The sequence below is a fragment of the Neophocaena asiaeorientalis genome, unplaced genomic scaffold (genome assembly GCF_003031525.2).
Source record: "Neophocaena asiaeorientalis asiaeorientalis breed wild unplaced genomic scaffold, Neophocaena_asiaeorientalis_V1.1 scaffold100, whole genome shotgun sequence".
In the NCBI taxonomy this organism is placed as follows: Eukaryota; Metazoa; Chordata; class Mammalia; order Artiodactyla; family Phocoenidae; genus Neophocaena; species Neophocaena asiaeorientalis.
The window spans coordinates 8,758,968-8,781,763 of NW_020173955.1; the positions used below are offsets into that span (position 1 = coordinate 8,758,968).

At 38.1% G+C, this 22,796-nt stretch overlaps 1 pseudogene; it reads right to left on the reverse strand.

Moving 5' to 3' along the window:
* Window positions 1–4,351: 4,351 nt before the first annotated feature.
* LOC112404811 (protein FAM136A pseudogene) lies at window positions 4,352–4,769 on the reverse strand (annotated as a pseudogene).
* Between the last annotated feature and the right edge of the window lie 18,027 nt (window positions 4,770–22,796).

Consider the following 22,796-nt stretch of genomic DNA (forward strand, 5'->3'; position numbering starts at 1 on the left):
CACAAGGATTTATTTGTAGAGCAGTAATAGGACGCAGGGTGACTGACTCTGAGCTGGACATTTTCTCTTATAGATCACAAGCAGGAGACCCCTCTAGCCAGTAAATTATTACTATAGAAGTGAGGTAGAATGTGAAACAATTCCCAGGAACTCAGCTTGGGCTTATAGTTTTACAGTTCCATTAAAAATGAAAACGAAAAAACAGGGCTTCCCTGGTGGTGCAGTGGTTGAGAGTCCGCCTGCCGATGCAGGGGACACGGGTTCGTGCCCCGGTCCGGGAAGATCCTACATGCCGCGGAGCGGCTGGGCCCGTGAGCCATGGCCGCTGAGCCTGCGCATCCGGAGCCTGTGCTCCGCAACGGGAGAGGCCACAACAGTGAGAGGCCCACATACCGCAGGAAAAAAAAAAAAGAAATCAGAGCAGCTGTTTGTCTTTGATGGAGACAAAGAACTGGAAGATTTTCTATGCTGAGGTAATGATACATCTAGACCAGTGGTTTTTAACCAGGGGCAATTTTGCCCCCTCCCCTCAACCCTCCCCCAAGGATACCTGGCAATGCCTGGAGACATTTTTGATTGTCTTAACTGGGAGGGAGTATTACTGGCATCTCATGGGTAGCAGCTAGGCCTCCTGCTAAATATCCTACAAAGCACAGGACAGACCCCACAACAAAGAATTATCCTGTTCATAATGTCACCAGTGCTGAGACTTGAGGAACCCTGCTCTAGATGTCTCTCTGCCTTGGTTAATGGTGGTTGGCATGCTCTCAATTAGTCACATGTTCAGTCTCTGCCATCAGAATTACATAAACTAATGATGGGCAAAACTTTTAAAAAGAGAGTTCAATAATGTGTTCCCGTTCTGTCCCATATGGTTCTTCCTCTTAATTCTTCACCCCCTCTCTCAATCCTTGCTCCCCAGTTGTCATCCTCCCCACCTCCCCAGCTTAATTCATATTTCTGTGTTTCCCCCAGCCTTTTCCTCTTTGACATCAAACTGATGTGGTACCTCTCCACTCTGGCCCCTCTCACTTGCTCTCTGACTGAACACACAGTCTGGCAGAGACTGGGTGATGGATGAAGTTGCAGGCCCTTGGAGGCACCACCAGGAATGCTGACTGGGTCTCTCTTGGGAACTGCCTATCTCAGAGCTTCTGCTATTAGTTTTGAAAGTCTGCCCAGAGTGCCTTAAAGAAAACCCACAGGCTAATTTTCCCAGAAGCAGAGTAAACTGTGCTTCTCTTGGGAGGAGGACAAACAATTATATTCCATACTGCCCTACACATTGTAACCCTATTTGCTTAATATTAGTGAACTATGAATAGGTAGTCTGTGGACATTCAGATATTTTCAGCTTGCTCTTAGACAGTGGCAGAATTGAATGTACTAAATAAGGGGAGCAATTAGAGTATTAAAGAGAGTTTCTGATTTGGGAGAAAGGAAGGAGGTAGAGAGGGCCAAATTATTTTGGTATTTTATTTTCCAAAAGAATGCTGACATGGATGAGAAGCATTATCCACATCTCAGTAATAAAGATTAGAACTACATATCTTAAAGAAGTGACTTCTTGAATGTGATTGGGCTAACCACGACTATTTTAATCAGTCTCATTAGGGTTGGCTCTGAACTAGGTAAAATGTGTCAGTTTCTTCAGCTGAATTTTCATCTAGCTCAGCAGTTCTCAAAGTGTTGCCCCCATACCCCTGGGCCCTCGTGAGATGCTTTCAGAAAATCTGAAAGGTCCAAATTTTTCTCATAATGATATTAAGAAATTATTTGCTTTTCTTTTTTCTGTACCACTCTCCTCACTCATTTTGCAAAGGAATGGTTATGAGAACCCCTGGTGCCTTGGCACAAGTCAAGCAGTGGCTTTCAAGTGTACTAGTTTCCAATGTCTTCCTCACCTCCATGCACTCGCAGTAAAAAGAAAATTCAGTTTCACTTAAAATTTTACTTAAGATCCTGTTGAAGCAGTAGAAATTATTAATTTCTGTCAAATCTTGACCCTTGAATACCCATATTTTTAATATTCTGGTTGACAAAATGGGAAGTACACATAAAACACTGTGGCTACATATTGAAGTACAGAAGTGCAGTAGTTGTCTTGAGAAAAAGCACTGTGCAATTGTTTGAGTTGCAAGCTGAACTAGCCAGTTTTTCCATGGAGCACCAGGTTTACTTGGAAGAACTACTGAAATACAAACTATGGTTATTCAAACTTGGGTGTTTGGCAGAACATTTCAAAAAATAAATGAAGTGAACCTATTATTTCAAGTGAAAAAAAAAAACCTACAATATTTTCTAAAGTTAAAATTTGAGTTTTTAAGCAAAAATCAGAATTTTGGAAAACTTGTATCCACCACTGTGAGTCTGACAGTTTCTGAATACTAAAAGACTTTCCTAATAAGATGAGTGGTGATATTAATTAATGTGATTGTATAGTATTGTATAAGAAAACGTGTCAACATTGGGAAGACCTGAATAAATCTTTGTACTGATATTTTTGATATAACCAATGAATAATGTTACCAAATCATGGATGGGTGGATGATTCATTCAAAGTGCAAGACAGACCAATGGATTTTAATGTAGCAGAGTAGAAGTTCATTGATGTGAACTTTTTGTTCACAAAAAAGCAATGAACCAAGTTTGTTGATTTCAGATTCAGACTGCAAATAACCTTTAAAATACCACACCTTTTGGGTTTTGGTGTAGTATCAAATAGTCATATTAACAATTATCTGAAAAAGCTATTAATATGCTCCTTCCTTTTCCAAATACATATCTAGGTAAGGCCAAATTTTCTTCATATACTTCAACCAAAACAACATGTTGCAACAGATGGAATGCAGAAGTAGATGTGAGAATCCAATTGTCCTGTATTAAGCTAGACTTTAAAGACCTTTGCAAAATGTAAAATAGTATCTCTCATCTCACTAATTATTCTTTGTTTTAGGGAAAAATAGCTCTTTCTCACAAAACTTAGTTATGTTAACATGTAATGAATGGGTATATTCATATTATTATTTTTTTTTGGAAGAAAAATTGTCTTATTTATTTTTAAAACCAAACCACTAGGAAAATATATCACAGTCTTGAAACAGCAAACAGACAGGCTATATTATCAAGTCATAAGCTGGTAAAAACACAACAAGGTCCTTAATAAAACGATAAGGTGCCCAAACTGGGGCAAGAACAACACGTCGCAAAAGTGGTATTTGGTGATGGGGGGCTGTTCCGTTTTTTGCCATAAAGGAGTCACAGCTTGCCCCTGAGTTGCTTACTTTTTCTCCTTTGACCTTCGTGTTGCCAAGGGATTGTTTCAACAGAGTTCTGTTATTACAGGGGGCAAAGTAAGCAATACTGGGTTTAGGCTTTCATTCTATTTTGTTTTATGAAAACCAGATTTTTCCAAAGCCAGTGCTTCATAACTCTCTTAATTAAGCAGCTAACAATTCCTCTTTCGCTGTTCATTCCTGAATACTAACACATAGCACAATCAAAATCCCCTTTCCCTTCAAGGGTGAGTGTCACTGCAAGATTGTCTTGTCACTCGGCTGACTCTGCTGCAGACAGCCTCAGGGCTCATCATGGCTGCCAGTCAGAGGGAAGGTTTTCTTCCCCTACCATTGTGATAGCGCTTCTTATATTTTTGCAGGGTCTCTATGCTGAAAGATGTCATGTGTGAGAATTTTAAGAAATGCGCATCCATATTTTGATGGCCAGAACTGAATATCCGCAAGGACCCTTTCAGAGTTTTTATCCAAACTGCCTCTCCCAACTCTACATCTTAAAGTAACTTCATGCCCTTGTGTATAAAACAAAACCAAGCAAAACAAATCCCCAGAAGCCCCCTTTCCCCTTCTAAATTAGTGACCTCATGGATTTTGTTTTATTTCCAGTTTGTGGGAAATGTTGTAGCGATCCTTCTGGTAAACAGGAGGTTGGCAACAAACAGAAATACCTCTCCTCACACTCCACCAGCTCATAAGCAGGTCAGATGAACCTGCCAGCCTGCTGGTATCTGTGTACTAAGAGAATGTGGTACCTTGGAGGGCTCTGGTTTGGTACAAGGGAGACTCCCTGTTGCCAGGATAAGCATTTGCCACGTGAAATTCAGGCTCATAAAAACTCTCCTGTGCTATCTCTGACCCAAATTTTAGCACCAGTTTTTTTCACTTTCTAGGATTCAAACACAAAGGAACCAGTGTCCAGAGGCAAGTGACATAGGCCTTAAACTTGCTGCCATCCTTAATTTCCTCATTCATAAACTTTCCTTAGAAAACCCGAACCCCCATTCCTCTTTTTAAATAGATTCCTGCCTTCAGCCCCGATGGCCAATAGCAGACATCTATTTCCCAATGGATGAGAGAGACTCCTTCATCTTCTTGGTCATGGTTGGGATAAGGTTCATGTTGGTCATCCACACACTTGGTCACACAGCTCTCCAGCTGCCGTTTCACCTGAAGCTCTTTACTCCCCGCATCTATTGAATCTTTGGCATTGTTGTTGCAATGCATAGTGCACCGGGTGAGGCTGTCCTGGAACTTCTCCAACTCGCTGGTCACCAGGGCCTGGGCTTGAGCCAGAGGTGCATGGCAGCGCTCAATGCACTGGTGCACTTGCTGCATGGACGCCTGGCTGTCCTCACAACAGCCGGCGCTGCACCAGTACGTGAGGCCCTACATCTTCCAGATGTTCTCTCTCTCCAGGCTCTTCATCATAGAGTCCACCGCCTCCTGCGCGCGGAGCCGCTGCAGCTCCGCCATGGCAACCCCGCGCTGCTTCCTGCCACGCCGGCGCCCACATGGACTCCCGCGCATGAGCCCCTATTAATATTATTTTATAATAGGCATGTAAAAACTTTCTGTTTTAATTTATATTACAGTAAACGTTAATGGCTAAAATCCACATCACAAAGGGTGTAAAGGGGTCCTGAGAACAATGATTTGGGAAGCACTGATCTAGAGTACCATAAATTGCAGTATGGGCACTGCAAATGATCTCTTCAAAGCAAATATGGGCTATTTCCTTTCCTTCTTTAAAACAATAATCATTACATTTGGATAGTGTTTTGTACCCAAAGTGCTTTTATATGCATCAACGAATTAATCTTTTGAGTAATCTTATAGGTCAGGTATTGTTTTCTCCATGTTATTAAAAAGAAAAGAAAAGAAAAGAGGTCCAGAGCAATCAGGCAGTTTATCTTAGGTCAGAGAGACAGTAAAATAATGAGATCTGACCTAAGATTTTCCAATTTTGAATTTCATCATATTTTTGAAATACTACCATATAGGTTCAGAAACTGTTAGAAATTATTAGCATGTGAACAATTCAAATTATCATCAGTTTGAAAAAGGGGTTATTAAATTACTTTCAAGTGACCAATATTAAACTCAAATCTATTTTCAAATCATATTGGGTTTGAGTTATGCTCTTTATGTTGACATGCAGATTATTTCAAATTCTGAATTAGTAATATCTAAATGAATCGTTTTTATAACCTCTTTATATCTGTTCATTGTATTAGATTTAACTATGAGAAACTGTCAATATGCTCTTTTTTTTTTTTTTTGCGGTATGTGGGCCTCTCACTGTTGTGGCCTCTCCCGTTGTGGAGCACAGGCTCCGGATGCACAGGCTCAGCGACCATGGCTCACGGGCCCAGCCGCTCCGCGGCATGTGGGATCTTCCCGGACCGGGGCACGAACCCATGTCCCCCGCATCGGCAGGCGGACTCCCAACCACTGCGCCACCAGGGAAGCCCTTCTCTCATTTTTTGACATAAAAATGACAACTTCATGTGGCTCAACTTAATGCAATTTTGAAAACACAGAAGATTAATGAAATCTTTTAAATTAGGTTAAAAATTATATAAAAAGTATGAAAAAGTATAGACTGAATAAAAAGACAGCCTATGTAAAAACCCCAAGTCCTAGTCCCATACCCCAGCATTCTGAGATAACTGCTGCCAACAATTTCCTGTATATCGTTTTACAAATTGTCCATGGACACACAATCATACATATATCTGCTAAAACATACACACAAGTGGAATCATGCTAAACAAACTACTCTGCAAATTGCTTTTTTGCTTAATATGTTTGGATATCATTTCATTTGATTCATATATGTAGTTCTGTTCCTTTTTTAAAGTTCTATTAATCTATTAGAGGATGTACAATAATTGACTACTGAATTTAAAAAATATTGACAATAATAATATCCATACGGTAAAATGCACTAATCTTAAAATTTATTTTCTGCATGTGTATATACATGTGCATGTACATTAATTTCTACATGTATACCTGTGTAACTGCCACCTATATCGAAGTATAGAATATTCCCAGCATTCTAGAAGACTCCACCAAGTTGATTTTTGGGAAGGAAGAAATTTTCCTCTGTTTTTCTAGGTTCTTCTGACTGGTCTAAGAATTAAATTGACATGAGACATACTAACAGGAGAAAATCACACAGAAGTTTAATAACATGTTAACATGAGAGAGACCCAGAAAAACTGAGTAACTCTTCAAAATGGCTGAAGCCCTTGTCTTAAATACCATCTTCAGCTAAAGACAAAAGAGAATGTTGGGAGTAGTGGTTTGGGACTTCAAGGGGGTGGAATGCAATTTACAGGGAGATGGAAAAGCAAAAGTTTGGTAAATAAATGTTTGCTGGGCCATACAGAGACAATGGGACACAGAGAGGAATTTTAACAAACAGACTTTGCTAGGTTCTTCCCTGTCTATACACCTAGTTCATATTACAGTTATCTATGGTGATCGCTCCTGTCCTGGAACAGGTCCTCCAGCTACATTCTTTAGGCAGTTAGGGGGAAGGTCAAAGATTTCTTCCTGGGCCTTGATTGTTTTCAGCTCAAAATAATCCACATACCGGAGAGACCTTTTGGGGGGCAAATTTTGCTCCCCAGCTGTTCCCAGCCAATACCACCCCAACCCAGCCACCATTATTCTGATTTTTATCAACATAGTTTGATTTTGTCTGTTCTTAATCTTCATATAAATAGAATCATACTGTACGTTTTTGGTATGTGAGTGCCTGATTTCTGTTGCTCAACATCAGTTCTCTGAGATCAATCCACATTATTGTGTGTAGTAGTAGTTTGTTCCTTTTTATTGCTGTAGAGTCTTTCATTGCATGAATTTATCCATTCTACTGTTGATAGATATTTGTTTTTTTATTTTTAAAGTTTTAGATGTTATGAATAAAGCTTTCATGAGTATTCTTTACACGTCTTTTAGTGGACATAAGCATTCATTTTATTTGGTATATTTTACCAAATGATAGAATATACCAAATAAAATATTCCAATTTATTTTTTGATGGTTTAGGAACTTTTGTGTTAACCTTTTAAGTATTAATGATTATTGCAAAAGTGCTACAGATGGTCTAAACCTGGGATGACTCTGGAAGTTTCTTTTAAAAATAAATTTTTGCTATCATGTGTTTCTTACCATTTGAGAGCTTAAATTAATGTTTTTAAATCAATATTTTACCTAATTCAGATCTTTTAAATAAAACATTATTTCAGTAGCATATCATAAGTAAAACAAATAAAAATTGAGAGTACTATATCACTTCATTTTTACCAAAATGACACTCAATAGTAATTTTTAGCAAATTATTTTTTTGGTTTAATCTTTAAACAAACTACAACATTTAGAATAAACTTAACAAACTTAACTTACAACTTCCAACAAACTAACAAACAAACTTAACATTTAGAACAATCTGACATTATCACCTGTGTCTAAACGTAAACATGGTTCTGGTTATTCACTGCTTGAAACTACAATTATTAATAAGTTAATATTACTGGAAATAGGTTTATTAGTATGGTTTCTTTCTTTTGATTAAATACTGAGTGACCGAAGTATATTTTTAAAGTAAAGTATCACCTGTGGTAATTTATGGATGGGGAATTTTTAAAAACACTGGAAACCATACATTGCTCTCATGCTCTAGGTGTTTATATTAAATTGCCTACTTGACACCTCTGCTTCAACATCTGGAACTCAAAAGTTCTAAAATGGAATCCTGACTTCCCACCCCTTTCTAATGTACTTCTCGCCTCTCCCCACTTCCCACCTGTTCCTCTTCCAGTCTTCCTCACTTCAGAAAAAGGCTCACCCACTTACGCGTTGCTTAAGCCAGAATCCCAAGCTTTATTTTGGATTCCTTCCTCTTCTTACATTCCACCCATCAGGGAGTTCTGTCACTTCTCCCTCATAACCATCTCTTATTTCTGCTCTCCTTCCCCTCCTCAGTGCAACAGTAGCCCAAGCCACCAGCTTCTCTTGCCCAGCCCTCCAAAATAATCTCTTTTCTGGTGATGGTGGTTTCACTTTTTTTTTTTTTTTGGCTGTGCCACAAGGCTTGTGGGATCTTAGTTCCCTGACCAGGGATTGAACCTGGGCCCAAGCAGTGAAAGTGCCGAGTCTTAACCACTGGACCACCAGGGACTTCCCAGGTGTTTTCACTTTTGACACCCTCTGTCTGTTCCCCACAGAGCAGTGAGAATAATTTCTAACAACATAAATCAATTTTATTCTCCTGCTTACAACTCTTACCATAACATCTGAGAAAGAAATTCAACTCATTACCATGGCCTACTAATCCAGAGTAATGTGGCATCTACTAACCTGTCCCACCCCATCTGGTGCCATTAAGCTCTAGCTACGTGGCCTCCTTTTAATTCCTTGAGCTTGTCGTGCAAGCCCTTTCCCACCTCATCCCTTTTCACATGCAGTTTCCTCTCCTTAGGAGACTCCCTACCATCTCACATGGTTTGCTCCTTCTCAGCATTCCATTCTCAGCTTAACTCTAACCTCCTTGGAGTGGCCTTTCCTTATCACCTGATCTAAGTAGCCACTATCTTCTATTCTCCTACTCTATTTTTTAAGTAGCACTTACCCCAAATTGTAAATATATATGTATTTTCTTATTTATTATCTTCTTTGTTGCATCAGTTAAGATTTGGTTCAACTGCCAACCAAAATACAGTGGAAAAGATAGTGGAAAAGATAGTGGTTCATTTTTCTCTCATATAAACGAAGTTTAGAGATAGGTGGATCAAGGTTAGTATGATAGCTCTATGATCCTAAGAGATCTAGGTTCCTTCTCTCTAGCTGCTCCACTGAATTCATCATGTGGCTTCTACCTCACAGCTCAAAGTGGTTGCTCAAGCTCCAGCCCTCATGCTTTTATTTCCTCCATCAGGAATCAGGAAGGTAAATGTGGTCTTTATGCAAGTTGGGGGAGGTTATAAACACAGTTAAAAGTCATGAGTTCTTTAATGTTGGTTCAAGCAAAGATTAGCAATTGGTGTTAAAACTATTTTAGGTAAATGGCTGATGAGAAAAGGACCTCCATAAAGTGCCCCCCAGAACTCTACACAGATTTCTTTTTGTCCATGAGGAGAAAAAAGTAGCTTTATAGTGGAGGAGTCAGGCCGTCATCAGTTTAACCCAGTACCGTAGTCAAATATGCTGTGCCTCTTGATGTGACTGAAGTACACAGTACCACCTGTGATGTAATCTTGCCAGAAACGTTTGAGTCTAATTGGACCTTTTGTTATAACTTCCAGTTTTACAGGAATTACAAGGAAAAGAGAAATGAACTAAATGATACCCTGAGGAAGCAATCAGACAGATTGAGGAACTGGAACAATTGTCACTGTCTCTGTCTCTTTAATATTTCAGTATCATGAATATAGGGACTAATTTATTTTAAGAAGACTGAGGGAACATAACAACTAGATGTGATGTGTGGTCCTCAATTGGATCCTGGTTTTGGACTAACCACCTATAAATGGCATTGTGTAGAAAAGTGGAGAGATGTCAATGTGGGTGGGTATTAAGATATGATATACTGTTAAGGAATTATTAATAATCAGCTGTGATTATGTTATTTTGGCCATGGAGGAAAATGTTCTCAATTTAAAGGATGCATATTAAAATTTAGGGGAAGAATGATGACTTCTATTTACTTAAAATTCTTCAGCATAACAAATTGGGGGTTTATTTCTCAAGAAGAAGGGGATAATGGATACTGGGGGCCAACAAGAAGTCTACCACTAGACTGTAAGCTGTATGAGGGCAGGGACTATGCCTGTTTTGCTTCCCACTCCATAACCACTGTGTAATGCAGGACCCAGCATGGAGTAGGCCCTTCATATATATTTTTTAAATGAAGGAATAAATGAGTATGGGAAAGAAATGCAGAAATTACCCATGACTTCCACTAACACTGAAAATTCAGCAGACATCGCTTAAGAGATCATGGTACTTGAAAAATAAGTACAACTGAAACATAACCATGTGGTATAATTGTAATTAAAAAGATAAGAACAACTATAAAGCTTCAAAAAAAAACCCCAAATCCCAAAAGGTAGAAAACATTAAAATGGTAAAATAATAATGAGCAGGTATTATTAATTTTATTGCCCTGTACCTATTTCTTTTGGAGTCCAGGACATTGAACTGGCATTTTGTAATAAAAGAAAAATAACCAAATATGAAAAACTAAATTCCATGTGTTTTTCAGGAGATTGTTAGAAACTCAAGTAGATATTTTTCTTCTCCTTACTCCCCACCTTATCTCTTCTTCCTACTCCTGCAATAGTAAGATAGCCAGACACCCACTGAAACAGAGCAAGACCCTGCAGGGCCTTCCCAGGGACAGACCCCCTGTGTCCCCTAGTTTGTAAAAAAACGTTAGCCTCCTAGGCCTTCCCTGAATTCCAAAGAGCAAATTTAATCAAAAGAGTGAAAAAAACAAACAAAAAATCCCCCAAAACACCAGCAGAAACAAAGGAAAACAGTCAAGCAAGACAAAATAATAATAGTTCAGCCATAAAAACAAAGTCAAGGACCTTTAGTTCCTCCTCAGGGGCTATAGATAATATCCTGAGCCATATCCTTGAGTTGTTTTGCAGATAGAAGAAGCTAACTGCATGATGACCATGAGCATGTAGTCCCCAGATGCTGGAGCCTGAGGATTGATAACACTGACCCCTGTAACATCACCCTGTTACCTCACCATCAACCAATCAGAAGAATGTCCACAAGCTGATCAGGCAGCCCTTGACGCTCTTCCTCACCTTGCCTTTAAAAATCCTTCCCTGAGAGCCATTTGGGAGTTTTGAGCAGTAGCTATCCATGTGCCTTGCTTGGCCTTGCAATAAACACTGTACTTTCCTTCACCATAATCTGATGTCAGTAGATTGGTTTTATTGTGCTTTGGGCTGGTGGACCCAAATTGGGTTCGGTAACACCATTTGCTGGCTGTATCTCCTACTGATTAGCCAACCACATTCCAGGAGAGTTTTCTCCTTTCTGGCATCTTTAATTGAAAAGTAATAAGTAAATTTTTACTATATGTATGAAGTTATTTTTTAAAAAAGAAAAAAAACTGATTAAGTCTAAATCATAGATCTTATTCTCAGGGGGTCAGGAACAACACAGATAAAACAAAAGTAAAAAACGCCAAAAATACCTTATTTTTCCCTCGTGCTTTACAAAGAGCTCTGAAAACCAAATTTCATTTATTCCTGAAATGATACCTTGCTGCAGGCTGAATAACAAGAGATTAATTGACTTGCTCAAGGTCCTCTCCGTAGTTAGAAATCTGGTATCAGAAGCCTTGTTTTCTGACTGTCCCACGTCTCTTATGTATGGCACTACCTTCTGAAAGCCAAAACTTAAGACCAGCATTGCATTTTTGACTCTGCAGTGTGCCAAGGACAACTAACTGAGCTACCTTATGATTGAAGTACATTTTGACTTAGAGATGATTTCTAAAGCTTTCTGTGGGATTTTTTCCCCCATTTTTCTTAGCAACCACGAAGCACCACTTTATTTTCTCTGTTCTCCTGGCTGAGCTCCTGCAGCTGCACCCAATGTGATCATCCAGAGAGAAAGAAAACCTCCAACTACCATGAACCGCGCTTAACCCAATAGGAGAACATTGCGGATTCTACTAGGAGAACTTCAGCTAAAATTTCCTCCACACAGCAAAGCTGTGAAATGCATGCCAGCTGAAAGTGGCTGGTAGCTGGCATGTATACCGTAGTAATCCCTTAGGAGTAAAAAAGAATCTGTGATTTTGAGTGGTGCATTTAACATTATCACCACCTACACATTCAGTTAAAAGCTGTTCATGGCTGAAGAGAAACCCCTGATTCCCTCCCACATCATATCTCAGCTTCGTTTTGGTGTGAGCTGTGGGCGGCTTAATCAAGAATGTTTGTACCCTTTACCCAGAGCAAACATTCCCATAGTGCAACACTTGTAGGTTCCATAAAATAGAAAATCAATTTAGTAATATTTAATAATAAGTAAATAATAAAAGTATAATAAATCAAAAAAATATCTTCCCTGACTTTCCCCTCTCCTTTATCCCCTGTATATCACTAATCAGCCCCTGAGGTCTCTCCATTTTTTTTAAGTCCCTCAAATATATTATTTATTTCCACTCTACCACCCTTGTTTAAGTTCTTTTCATCTTTAGTACTACAAAAAAAACCCAACGAAATACTCTTACTACCCATTTTCCCTTCACTTTCTCCAAGTTATTCTTTTCATGTTCCAAATAGTTTTATTGAATCAAGTTCTTTTCTAGCACAAACATACAATGACTTGTAAAGCCTTAACTGCTCTGACATTCCAGGTCCTCTAGAATATGGTCTCCCCTTACCTATGTGACCTTATCTTCCTTTCCTAATAATTATTATTATTATTTCCTAACAACAATAATAATTGCTATTAATTGAGTACCCAAATCGCAGACTCTGTGTTATGTGCTGTCCCTGTTCAATTTGCTAACGCAAACTCTTGCTCCAGCTAGTCCTGTGTCCGTATGTCCCACGTAGGCTTTGCTCTTTTCTATAGTGTGCTCTATTTCTATATCTTCTATGACCCCAATTTCTACTAACTAAGATGTTTAATACCACCGGATGATTATTTAGTCATTTCAGGTATGTAAATTTACCTCCTGTAAGTTGTAATATATTGGCAGACATGGATGGGCTTCAAAGGGTGCATGAACCATTTAAGAGAGTATGTTTTGCACTTGTGCATTTTTGCTAGGTCAGGAGATCTCATAGCATCCCAAAGAGGTCCATTGAGAGGGTTGAGTTACTCTCTGGATACCAAGCCATACTGTCAGTCATTCCTACTTAAACATAGGAAATATATATCTTATTGCATACCCTATGATCCTGCACCGTAAAAACACTTCTAGCTAAGGTGCATGCGCTTGAGTTTTTTTTTAAATTTATTTATTTATTTATCTTTGGCTGTGTTGAGTCTTCCTTTCTGTGCGAGGGCTTTCTCTAGTTGTGGCAAACGGGAGCCACTCTTCATCGCGGTGCGCGGGCCTCTCACTGTCGCGGCCTCTCTTGTTGCGGAGAACAGGCTCCAGATGCGCAGGCTCAGTTGTAGCTCAAGGGCCTAGTTGCTCCGCGGCATGTGGGATCTTCCTAGACCAGGGCTCGAACCCGTGTCCCCTGCATTGGTAGGCAGATTCTCAACCACTGCGCCACCAGGAAGCTCTGGGCCTGAGTTTTAAAATTCTGATCTCTTTTTGCACTCTATATTAAATGAGGTGTCCTGAATTTTGATGTGGTAAATACTATCACTATATGCAGAGCTTATTTCAACAATAATTTTAAATTAAATATTTTTGAATAGGTAATACAATTACACAATTTGAAGGTCAAAACGACATAAAAAGGATAACCAGAGAATTCTCACTCCTACCTGCCTTTTACAGATAACGATCATCAGAAAAGATTTTAACGCCATAGATAATACAATAATGCCTGTAGCTACATTCATCAACGCTCTTTTGTTTGCAGGTAACAGAAATTTATTTCATACCAGTGTAAACAACAACAAAAAAGAAATTTCTTTAAAGAATGGAGTATCTCAAGGAAGGCAGATAGTACAGCCAGGTTTCAGGAAGGATTAGAATCAGGAGTTGGGGATCCGTCAAGAACACAAGCAGCCAATTCTTGTCTGACTTACTGTGCTCATTGGCTCCAGTTCTCTCTCTTTCTCTCTTTCCAGATTGACTTGGTTGCTTTGGCTGCATAAGGCCAAACATAGCTACCCCCTTGCTCTTGAGTATACTCATCCTCAGTTCAGGTGACCAGCCCAGCTTCTTATCTCTCAGGGCTAATTCTTAGAGACAGACAGAGAGACAGAGACAGAGAGATTGAGGTGCTGTTTGGCCTGACTAGGGTCATGTGTGCATCCTTGGTTGATCAGCTCTGGACAGGCGAGCAGGGAAACGATACAAACATAAATGCCAGGGATTCAGCCCTGTGTAGGGAAGTTAAAGCAAAGGAATGTGGACCAGCCTAATATCCCCCAAAGTGCCTACTAATGCAGTCTTGGTCAACTAGCTTTTAATTTTCATGGCCCTGAGGCCACCTTTGGTTCAGATAGGTACCCAGTGCTGATGATCTCTTTTCGTTTTGGCAGGAAGCAACCCAGAGTATGAGGAGCATACTCTCCTGAGACCTGGAGGACTGCTTATCCTAATTTTTTTGTTTGTTTTTTGTTTTGGCCGCACCATGCGGCTTGCAGAATCTCAGTTTTCTGACCAGGGACTGAACCCGGGCCATGGCAGTGAAACCCCAGAATCCTAACCACTAGGCAACCAGGGCACTCCCCTGCTTATCCTATTTTTATTTAAAGTTTCCCTGGGTTAATTCTCACACTAGCTGATGCTTCTATTATCACCTCTGGTTACCTCCTGGATGTCTCCTAGGCAGGAACAAGGACCACTGCCTAATCACCAATTATAACAGCGCAGAGTAATGTGTAATTCATACCAGATCCTTCCTTCCATCTCTGTTTTGAAGAAGGTGGGGGTGAATGCCACTAAGAAAGACAGGTATTGCCTAAGTAACAATACCAAATTTTAATACATAAGGAATATGGCTCTAAAGCACTTACATGTCATAAAGGTGCTAAATGAACTTCACGGATGTTATTTCTTCTCAATACTTTTCTTGTCTATGAGCTCAGCATGGTATTAGTAGAAGCTATTTGAGAAAAGCAAAAGAGATACTGTCTTTTTAGGTGAGATTTTCCAGCAGAACAAATGTTAGCAGTCTTCCATCCATCTTTCCTTCCTTACATCCTTCCTTCCTTCTAAATATAGCAGCATCTTCTCAGAACGTCCCAGGACTTGTACTGTCTGGAATCCGTATTTCACTGCATAAAATATCCTACATAATGTTTATGAATAAAAACTAAACTAAACACATAGTATACTTCCATGTGCTCTTATAAGTATTTTATGATTACTCAACTAATCCTTGAAACCAGTCTTTGAAGTGGCCACGATTATTATCCCTATTTAACAGATAAGGAATGAGGCACAGAGAAAATAACTGTTCAAAATCACAAACCTAGTAAGTGAGACTGTCAGGATTTAAACCTAAGATGTTTGGCTCTAGAATCTATGCTTTTAACCCCTACCTTCCCTGTCTCAGAGTGAAGGCGATTCTTCAAAACAGTGATTGTCAAATTGTTTAACATGTTTTAGAATATATTCTGGGGGCATACGTAACAGGAATGACAAATCTGCCGACGCAGTTCATTTGTGAGGCCACAGAATGAAGTGTGTCTGAACTGGTCTGGTTGTCGTTTACCTCTCTAGTCATTTCTTTAGGGCTTACCTTTGGCAAATGGCATCTTTCTCACAAGCTTTACATTTGGAAACTGTTTGTGAATAAAACAGTTTTTGAGAGCATTCTAGCTCCAAATCGACATAATATTTTCCCTTCCAAGTTGTTATTATTTGTAATAACATTGCTCACTTGAATGCTTCTCTTCTTGGTGGTGGTCAGTCGTACTGACTATAACAGCAGAGCTCTGCTTGGAAGTGGCAAAAGAGATGAAAGTAAAATTGATAACTAAGCTTGGTGAGACTTGAGAATGGAATAGGACAAGATGGCTTATTGCTTTGGAGAGGTTTTGATCTAAATATGGAAAGTGATTATGAAGTGTTTGTAAAGTTTTGGAGAATCAGTATGACCCTATAAAGACAACAGGCAGGAATGCCATGCTTGAATCGTAATCTACAAGCTAAGACCCTACAGGGCTCATGACTCCCTAAATATGTTCTCAGAGAGATTTCCAATAAAATCATATACACATACATAATGACTGGCATATCGAGTTAGGGTACATTTGAGATTAGTGAGGAGGAATACAAATTCAGATTGGATGGCAGAGCTGTATGCTTTTCTCCAGCCACTTTAAGTTATGATGGTGCAAGAATAGAGAAAGCAGGTTTGGATTTAACTGAGCTTGTGGTTTCACCAAGCTAGATAGGGGAAGCAAGTTGAGAGAGTCTATTCTCAACTATTTGTTCTTCTATGTAAATTTTCAAAGTACCTTGTCAAGTTTCATGTAAAAGTTTTGTGATTTTGATTTGAACTTCTTTGATCATACTAATCAGTTTGGGAATAATTGCCTCCTTTATGATACTGAATCTTCTTATAACTCTTCATATCTTTGTCTCTATAATATCTTTTAATGAAGTTTAAAATTTTTCTCCAAAAAAATAAATAAATAAAAGAAATCACATGTACTAAATCTAGCAACAAAGGACATGAAGAAAAATTGTCTATCACTTCCTTGTTCAGTATTTTCATAGTTAAAGCTGTTTATGAAAATTTTCCATGTAGGTTTCATCATAAAATTATGAAATAAGTTATTACTGTCTCAAATTCTTCCTTTGCGACTCAAATGGTTTAGTAATAACAAATGCTGTAACTTGGCTGCCGATTTAGAAATAGTTCTCTTGTAGCTGTTTTCTGAGTTTTTATCCTTTGAGTAGGCTGTCTTGCCTCTCTCAGAGATATTGTGTTATATCTCCCTTGGAAAAATACACCTTCCTTCCCCTCCCCTCCCTTCCCTTCCCTCCCCTCCCCTTTCCTTCTCTCCCCTCCCCTTTCCTTTTTTTCCTTTCCTTTTTCCTTTTCTTTTTCCTTTCCTTTCCTTTCCTTTTTTTCAGCTTAGTTCCCTTACATAACACAAAATTTAGAAAGGCAATGTCTTCAAGAGATTGTGTAAAGGTTATAAGGCATCATGCATTATTTTAATTAATTACTCAAGTTCATACTGATTATATTAGATTTTTTGAAATCCAATAATTTGACTAAAATGAGGGTTCTCTTTTTGTGTGTGCACATCCGCATGCATGTAAAATTTGGCTATGTTCGTATTAGTTTCCTAAGGCTGCCATAACAAAATACCACAAACTGGGTGGTTTAAAGAAACAGAAATGTATTCTCTCACACTTTTGGAGGCTAGATGTAGGAAATCAACTTGTTGACTGAGCCATGCTCCCTTCAAAGCCTCTAGAATCCTTCCTTGCCTCTTCCAGATTCTGGAAGCCTTGGTGTTCCTTGGCTTGTGGCAGTATGACTCCAATTTCTGCCCCATCTTCACATGGCTGTCTTCCCTATGTGTCTCTGTCTTCTACTTTTCTTAAAAGGATCCCAATCATATTGGATTAAGGGCCCACCCTACTCCATTATGACCTCATCTTCACTAACTACATCTGTGATGACCCTATTTTCAAGTAAGGTCACATTCTGGGGTACTGGGGTTAGGACTTTAACATATCTTTGGGGAGGACACAATTCAACCCACAGCAATATCTAGTTAATAAGAAATCCCTTGTAAGCTTTTTAGGAATATAGGCATATTAATTTAAAAACGTAACTTTACCTTTGTTATTTGAAATAGAGAAAAGAAACAAATGAAGGAATATACTATTAAAATCTGCAGTGATAAAATTTTGCATGTCAACCAGGCTTTTATGGGAACTCTTCATTTTCTACTTCAGCAAAAGCTTGGAAGGCAATGTTTTTTATATTTTTGATTAAGATATTTGGCTGAATCACTGAAGTTAATATAGTTTTCTTGACTATGTTTCCAAGCCGGTTCAACTTTCTACCTAGTTTTCATATTTGCTTTCAGAAATGAGAAAGATAGAGTTAGAAGAGAAGCTCATCTAAGTTAAACACACCATGTGACTATCCTCCTTCTCTTTTTTTTCTTACTTTGAAACGTATAAAAGGAAACTGTCTTCTTTCAAGAAAGGCTCTAAAGAATCTCGTTACATTTATAAAGACTTCCAAATGCTGTAATAAATCTGCCGGCATCATCTTTAATTCAGAGCATTGTTGCAACTCTCCTACTGTAAAACACATCTTTCTGAGCTGCTTATCCCAATATTTGATGTTGGCACTAGAGAGAAATTAAAGGCTAAAAATAAACAATAAAAAATGATTTTGAAGGTAGATCAGAGTGAGAGAGTCATTAGGTTTAACCCCCTGATTCACAGATGAGGATATTGAAGCCCAGAGGCTCCTGAAGGTCACCAAGCTGGGGATCTAGAATCTTGCTCTACTGAATCACATCGTATTTTCTTCCATATCTTATTCAAAACTTGTGCAAAAGGTGAAGAATAGTTGGCACTGAGTTGTACACTTTAAATGCATGAATTGTATGGTATGAGAATTATACCTCAATAAAGCTGTTTAAAAAAAGATTAATGGCTGGGTTTCAGAGGTTCAGCAATGAAAGCACAATACGCTTAGGAAACATTCATTTTAAATAATAGTTTCTTTTTAAAAAACTGCACAGTACATAGTCACCTGAAAACAGCAACTAGCCCCAATTCTAAGATCTAAATAACAACTTAAGCTAGACTTAGTTTTATTTACAGCACTATCAATTTCATAGAGATAGAAGGTGATTTAGAGAAGGAAAATTGTTTAAGAAATAGTCTTAAAACATTTATTGACACCCAGAAAAGTCTGCACACATTTATAAGGTTAAGTTAAAATGTAAACTCTTAAATAATGCTCTGTCATGGAGCTTGAAGTACCATACTGCAAGTTCACCTTCCCAGAGGACAAATTAGGTTAACAGGAAACCGTGTTTTTTCTGTTCTTTCTTTCTGGAACTCTTATTAGTGATTCACAGGCCTCCCAAATTTATCTTCTAGCTTTTTCATCTTTTGTCTTCTGTATTACATCTTTGTCTTTTTTAAGAAAAATAATCAGCTTTACTGAGATATAATTTTTATCCAACAAAGTTCACTCATTTTAATCATATAATTCAATGAGTTTTGACAACGTATATAGTCGTGTAACCATCAACACTATCACTCCAAGAAGTTCCCTGTCCCCTCTGCAATCACTCCCTCCCCTCCCCCTGCCCCTGGTGGTTTTGCCCTTTTAAGAATCACATAAACAGAATCATAGGGTATGGAGGCTTTTGTGTCTTGCTTCTTTCATTAATATAATCCTTTTGAGTTTCCTCCATGCTGTGTATATCAATAGTTTATTCCTTTTTATTGCCGAGTAGGATTCCAAAGCCACAATATGTTTATCCATTCTTAGTTGATGGACGTTTGGGTTGTTTCCAGTTCTCATTTCTCTTGGATAAATATCCAGGAGTAAAATTGCTGAGTCATATCATTAGGTATGTTTAACTTTATAAGTAATTACCAAATGATTTTCCAAATTGGTGGTACCATTTTATACTTGCAAGAACATTCATTATGTATTCTTGCCAAATTTTGTAGCTTTGACTGTTCTATTTATGTCCATGATTCATTTTGAACTAATTTTTTTATTATGATGTGAGATAAGGATCAAAGGTCGTGTGTGTGTGTGTGTGTGTGTGTGTGTGTTTGCATCTGGATGTCCAATTTTTCCAGCACAATTTGTTGAAAAGACTATGCTTTCCCCACTGAAATACTTTGACACCAGTGTAAAAACCTGACTATATATATGTGGGTCTATGAGTCTATTTCTGGACTGTATTCTGTTCCACTGATCTACTTGTCCATTTTTATGCCAGTACTACACTGTCTTAATTATTGTAGCTTTATTATAAATCTTGAAGTCAAGTTGAAGTCCTTCTAGTTTCTTTAATTTCTCTAGCAATGTTTGTAGTGTAATGGTCTTGGGCATATTTTGTTAAATCCATCCTTAAATATTTCATGTTTTCTGAGGCTATTGTAAATGGTGTTGCTTTTTTTAAAAAAGAAAATACTTCAATTTCCATTTGTTTGTTACTAATACATCTTTTCGTTCTTTTTTCTATTTCCCTGGGAACTTTTACAAATGTAACTTCCAACACTTTAATTTTTTAAAGTTGCAATTAAAATCTTTTTGATGTAGTAAAATGAAATTTACCATTATAACCACTTTTAAGTGAGCAGTTCAGTGGCATTAAATGCACTCACATTGTTGTGCAACTATCACCACTATCCATCTCCAGAACTTCTTCATCATCGCATAATGAAATTCTGTGTATACCAAATACTCTCTAAATACTAACTCCCCATTTCCACCTTCCCTTAGCCCTGGTACCCACTATTTTACTTTCTGTCTCTATGTATTTGACTATTCTAGGTACCTCATATAAGTGGAGTCATACATTACTTGTTCCTTTGTGTCTGGTTTATTTCACTTAGTCTTCAACCATGTTGTAGCATGTATCAGAATTTCATTCCTTTTTAAGGCTGAATAGTATTCCATTGTATGTATATATCACATTTTGTTTTTCCATTCATTCATTAATAGACCCTGGGTTGTTTCTACCTTTTGGCTATTGTAAATAATGCTGCTATGAACGTGAAATTGGTTTTAATTTGTGAACCCACTCATGTTCTTTGATTTTTTTTCATTTTTGTTATTTCTGTTTTTTGTTTTATGGAATGATATATGCTGTTATCTCCCTGTAAATATTAAAGTTTCTATGATGTTTTCTTCTGTTTTCTGTATGCCTCTGTTCCCTCAAGTTTCTTTTTCTGTTTATTTTCATTTTTAGCTTCCATTCAAGATTTTTGTGAAATGACTGGTGGTTCTTGTGTTTTGTTTTATGTTTAAGAGTAGAGAATTTTAAAAAATGGATGGAAGCTTTGTGGGGAGAAGGGGGCAGGTGGGGCTCATCAAGTCTTTTTACTGGGGTACTCCAAATGCCAATACTTTGAGAAATTTTCACTGGAACCATTTTGTTTCTCCACAAATGAATTCTCCAATTTCCTTTCTGGAGGAGAATGAGGTATAGGGGACAGCAGGGGCTGGGGGAGCAGTGATAGTGGGGCAGTGGTGATATGTTTAAGCCTTGCTGCAGGCTTTCTGGGTGTAGGAAGGGGACAAAGGGGCTGAGGATTCCTCTCTTACTTAATCCACTTGTTTTCAATACTAGCACCTCCAAGGGCTGAGCATCTCAAGGATTCTATGGCACAAAATGACTTACTTCTAGTTGATATTGCCCCTTGAGAGGTGTTTAGGTTGTAACTTCACAGTCTGCTAAATCAGTAACTGCTCCTCTATCTGCTTTGTCTTCCAAAAATATGTTGAAATATTTTATACACTGTTGTCTCCTCTGTTATTCTCTTTGTCTTTGTTGGTTAATACCATTTTTATTGCTTTACTGACATTTTAATGGGGTTTTAGGAGGGAGAGGAAATGAATGACACACCATATTTAACTCATTAGAGTAAATAGTATTTATCATTTCATAAGTGATTTACAACATTACTTTTACCACCTGACAGGAAAAATTTCCACTCCGGACAATAAATAAAACTCAGATAAAATGGAAATAATAGATGATAATAAGTTTGTAGTAATAAAAGGAAAATGAATTTCAAAAAAGACACATGCAGGGTAATATACTATAGCACTTCCAGTGATTAATGTGTTTCTCAGTTCTCAGGAAAGTAGAAAAAAAGTTGAATATGAGCAATATAGATCTGTTGATTAAAAAAATCATATACCTCATAAATACAAGTAGTATATAAAAGAATCATTTATTGTTTAACTTTGTAATTTATAGAGTTTGCTTAATCTCTTATTGCCTTTCTTTCAGCCATTTCCTTCTCTTTAGCATCTTCATTAGTGGCTGGTTAGTTACAGAAAGAGGCAAAAGTCTACCAGGCAATTCTACCACTTGTTATTGGCTAAGCGGCTGGAGTTACCAGTTTAATGAGGGTTTAAGAATTATCTGAGGCTTAAATTATTGGTGCTGCCCCTATTACTATAGATTACTTAGTGCTGAATAGAATTAAACTGGGCACTTACTGGAATATTATTTTGAGTTCTGAGTTTAAGGTGAATAGAGAAAACAAAATGAGCGCCTATTTAAAAACTGGACCTATTGGAGTTTTTTGTTTTGTTTTGATTTGTACTGTCTAGGAAAAGAAAAGGATCAGTGGAAATAACATTGTTCAAATACGTCCAGAGATACTTCATGTTGATCTTTCCCAGGGCTCTACTCTAGGCCTTTTTCTCCCATGGGCAGTAGACAGTATCCACCAACCTGCTTGGCCATCCTCTCCTTTACCCCACCATTTTTCCTCAAATATTTACCCATGAAACCTAACCAACAGGTTTAGCTACCTGCTCTCCAGACTAGATTTAAGCTCCAGCCCTAGTTTTCCAGCTGTCTCCTGATTATTTCTACTACTCCAATGTTCTTCAGGCAACTCAAGTTCATTGTATCTAAAAACTTAGGTCATTATATCCTCCCCAGCATTACTCACCCATTCTGTGTTCCTCTCCTGACTTCTTTTCTTTAATAATGGCAGTACCAATTTACCTTGTCACCTAAACTTAAACCTTAGAATCAGCTTCTCTTTCTTCAGCCTCTCCATCCTATTAGTCACCAAATTCTATGAATTCAACTTAAATGTTTTTCAAATTTATCTTCTCCTATTTCCTA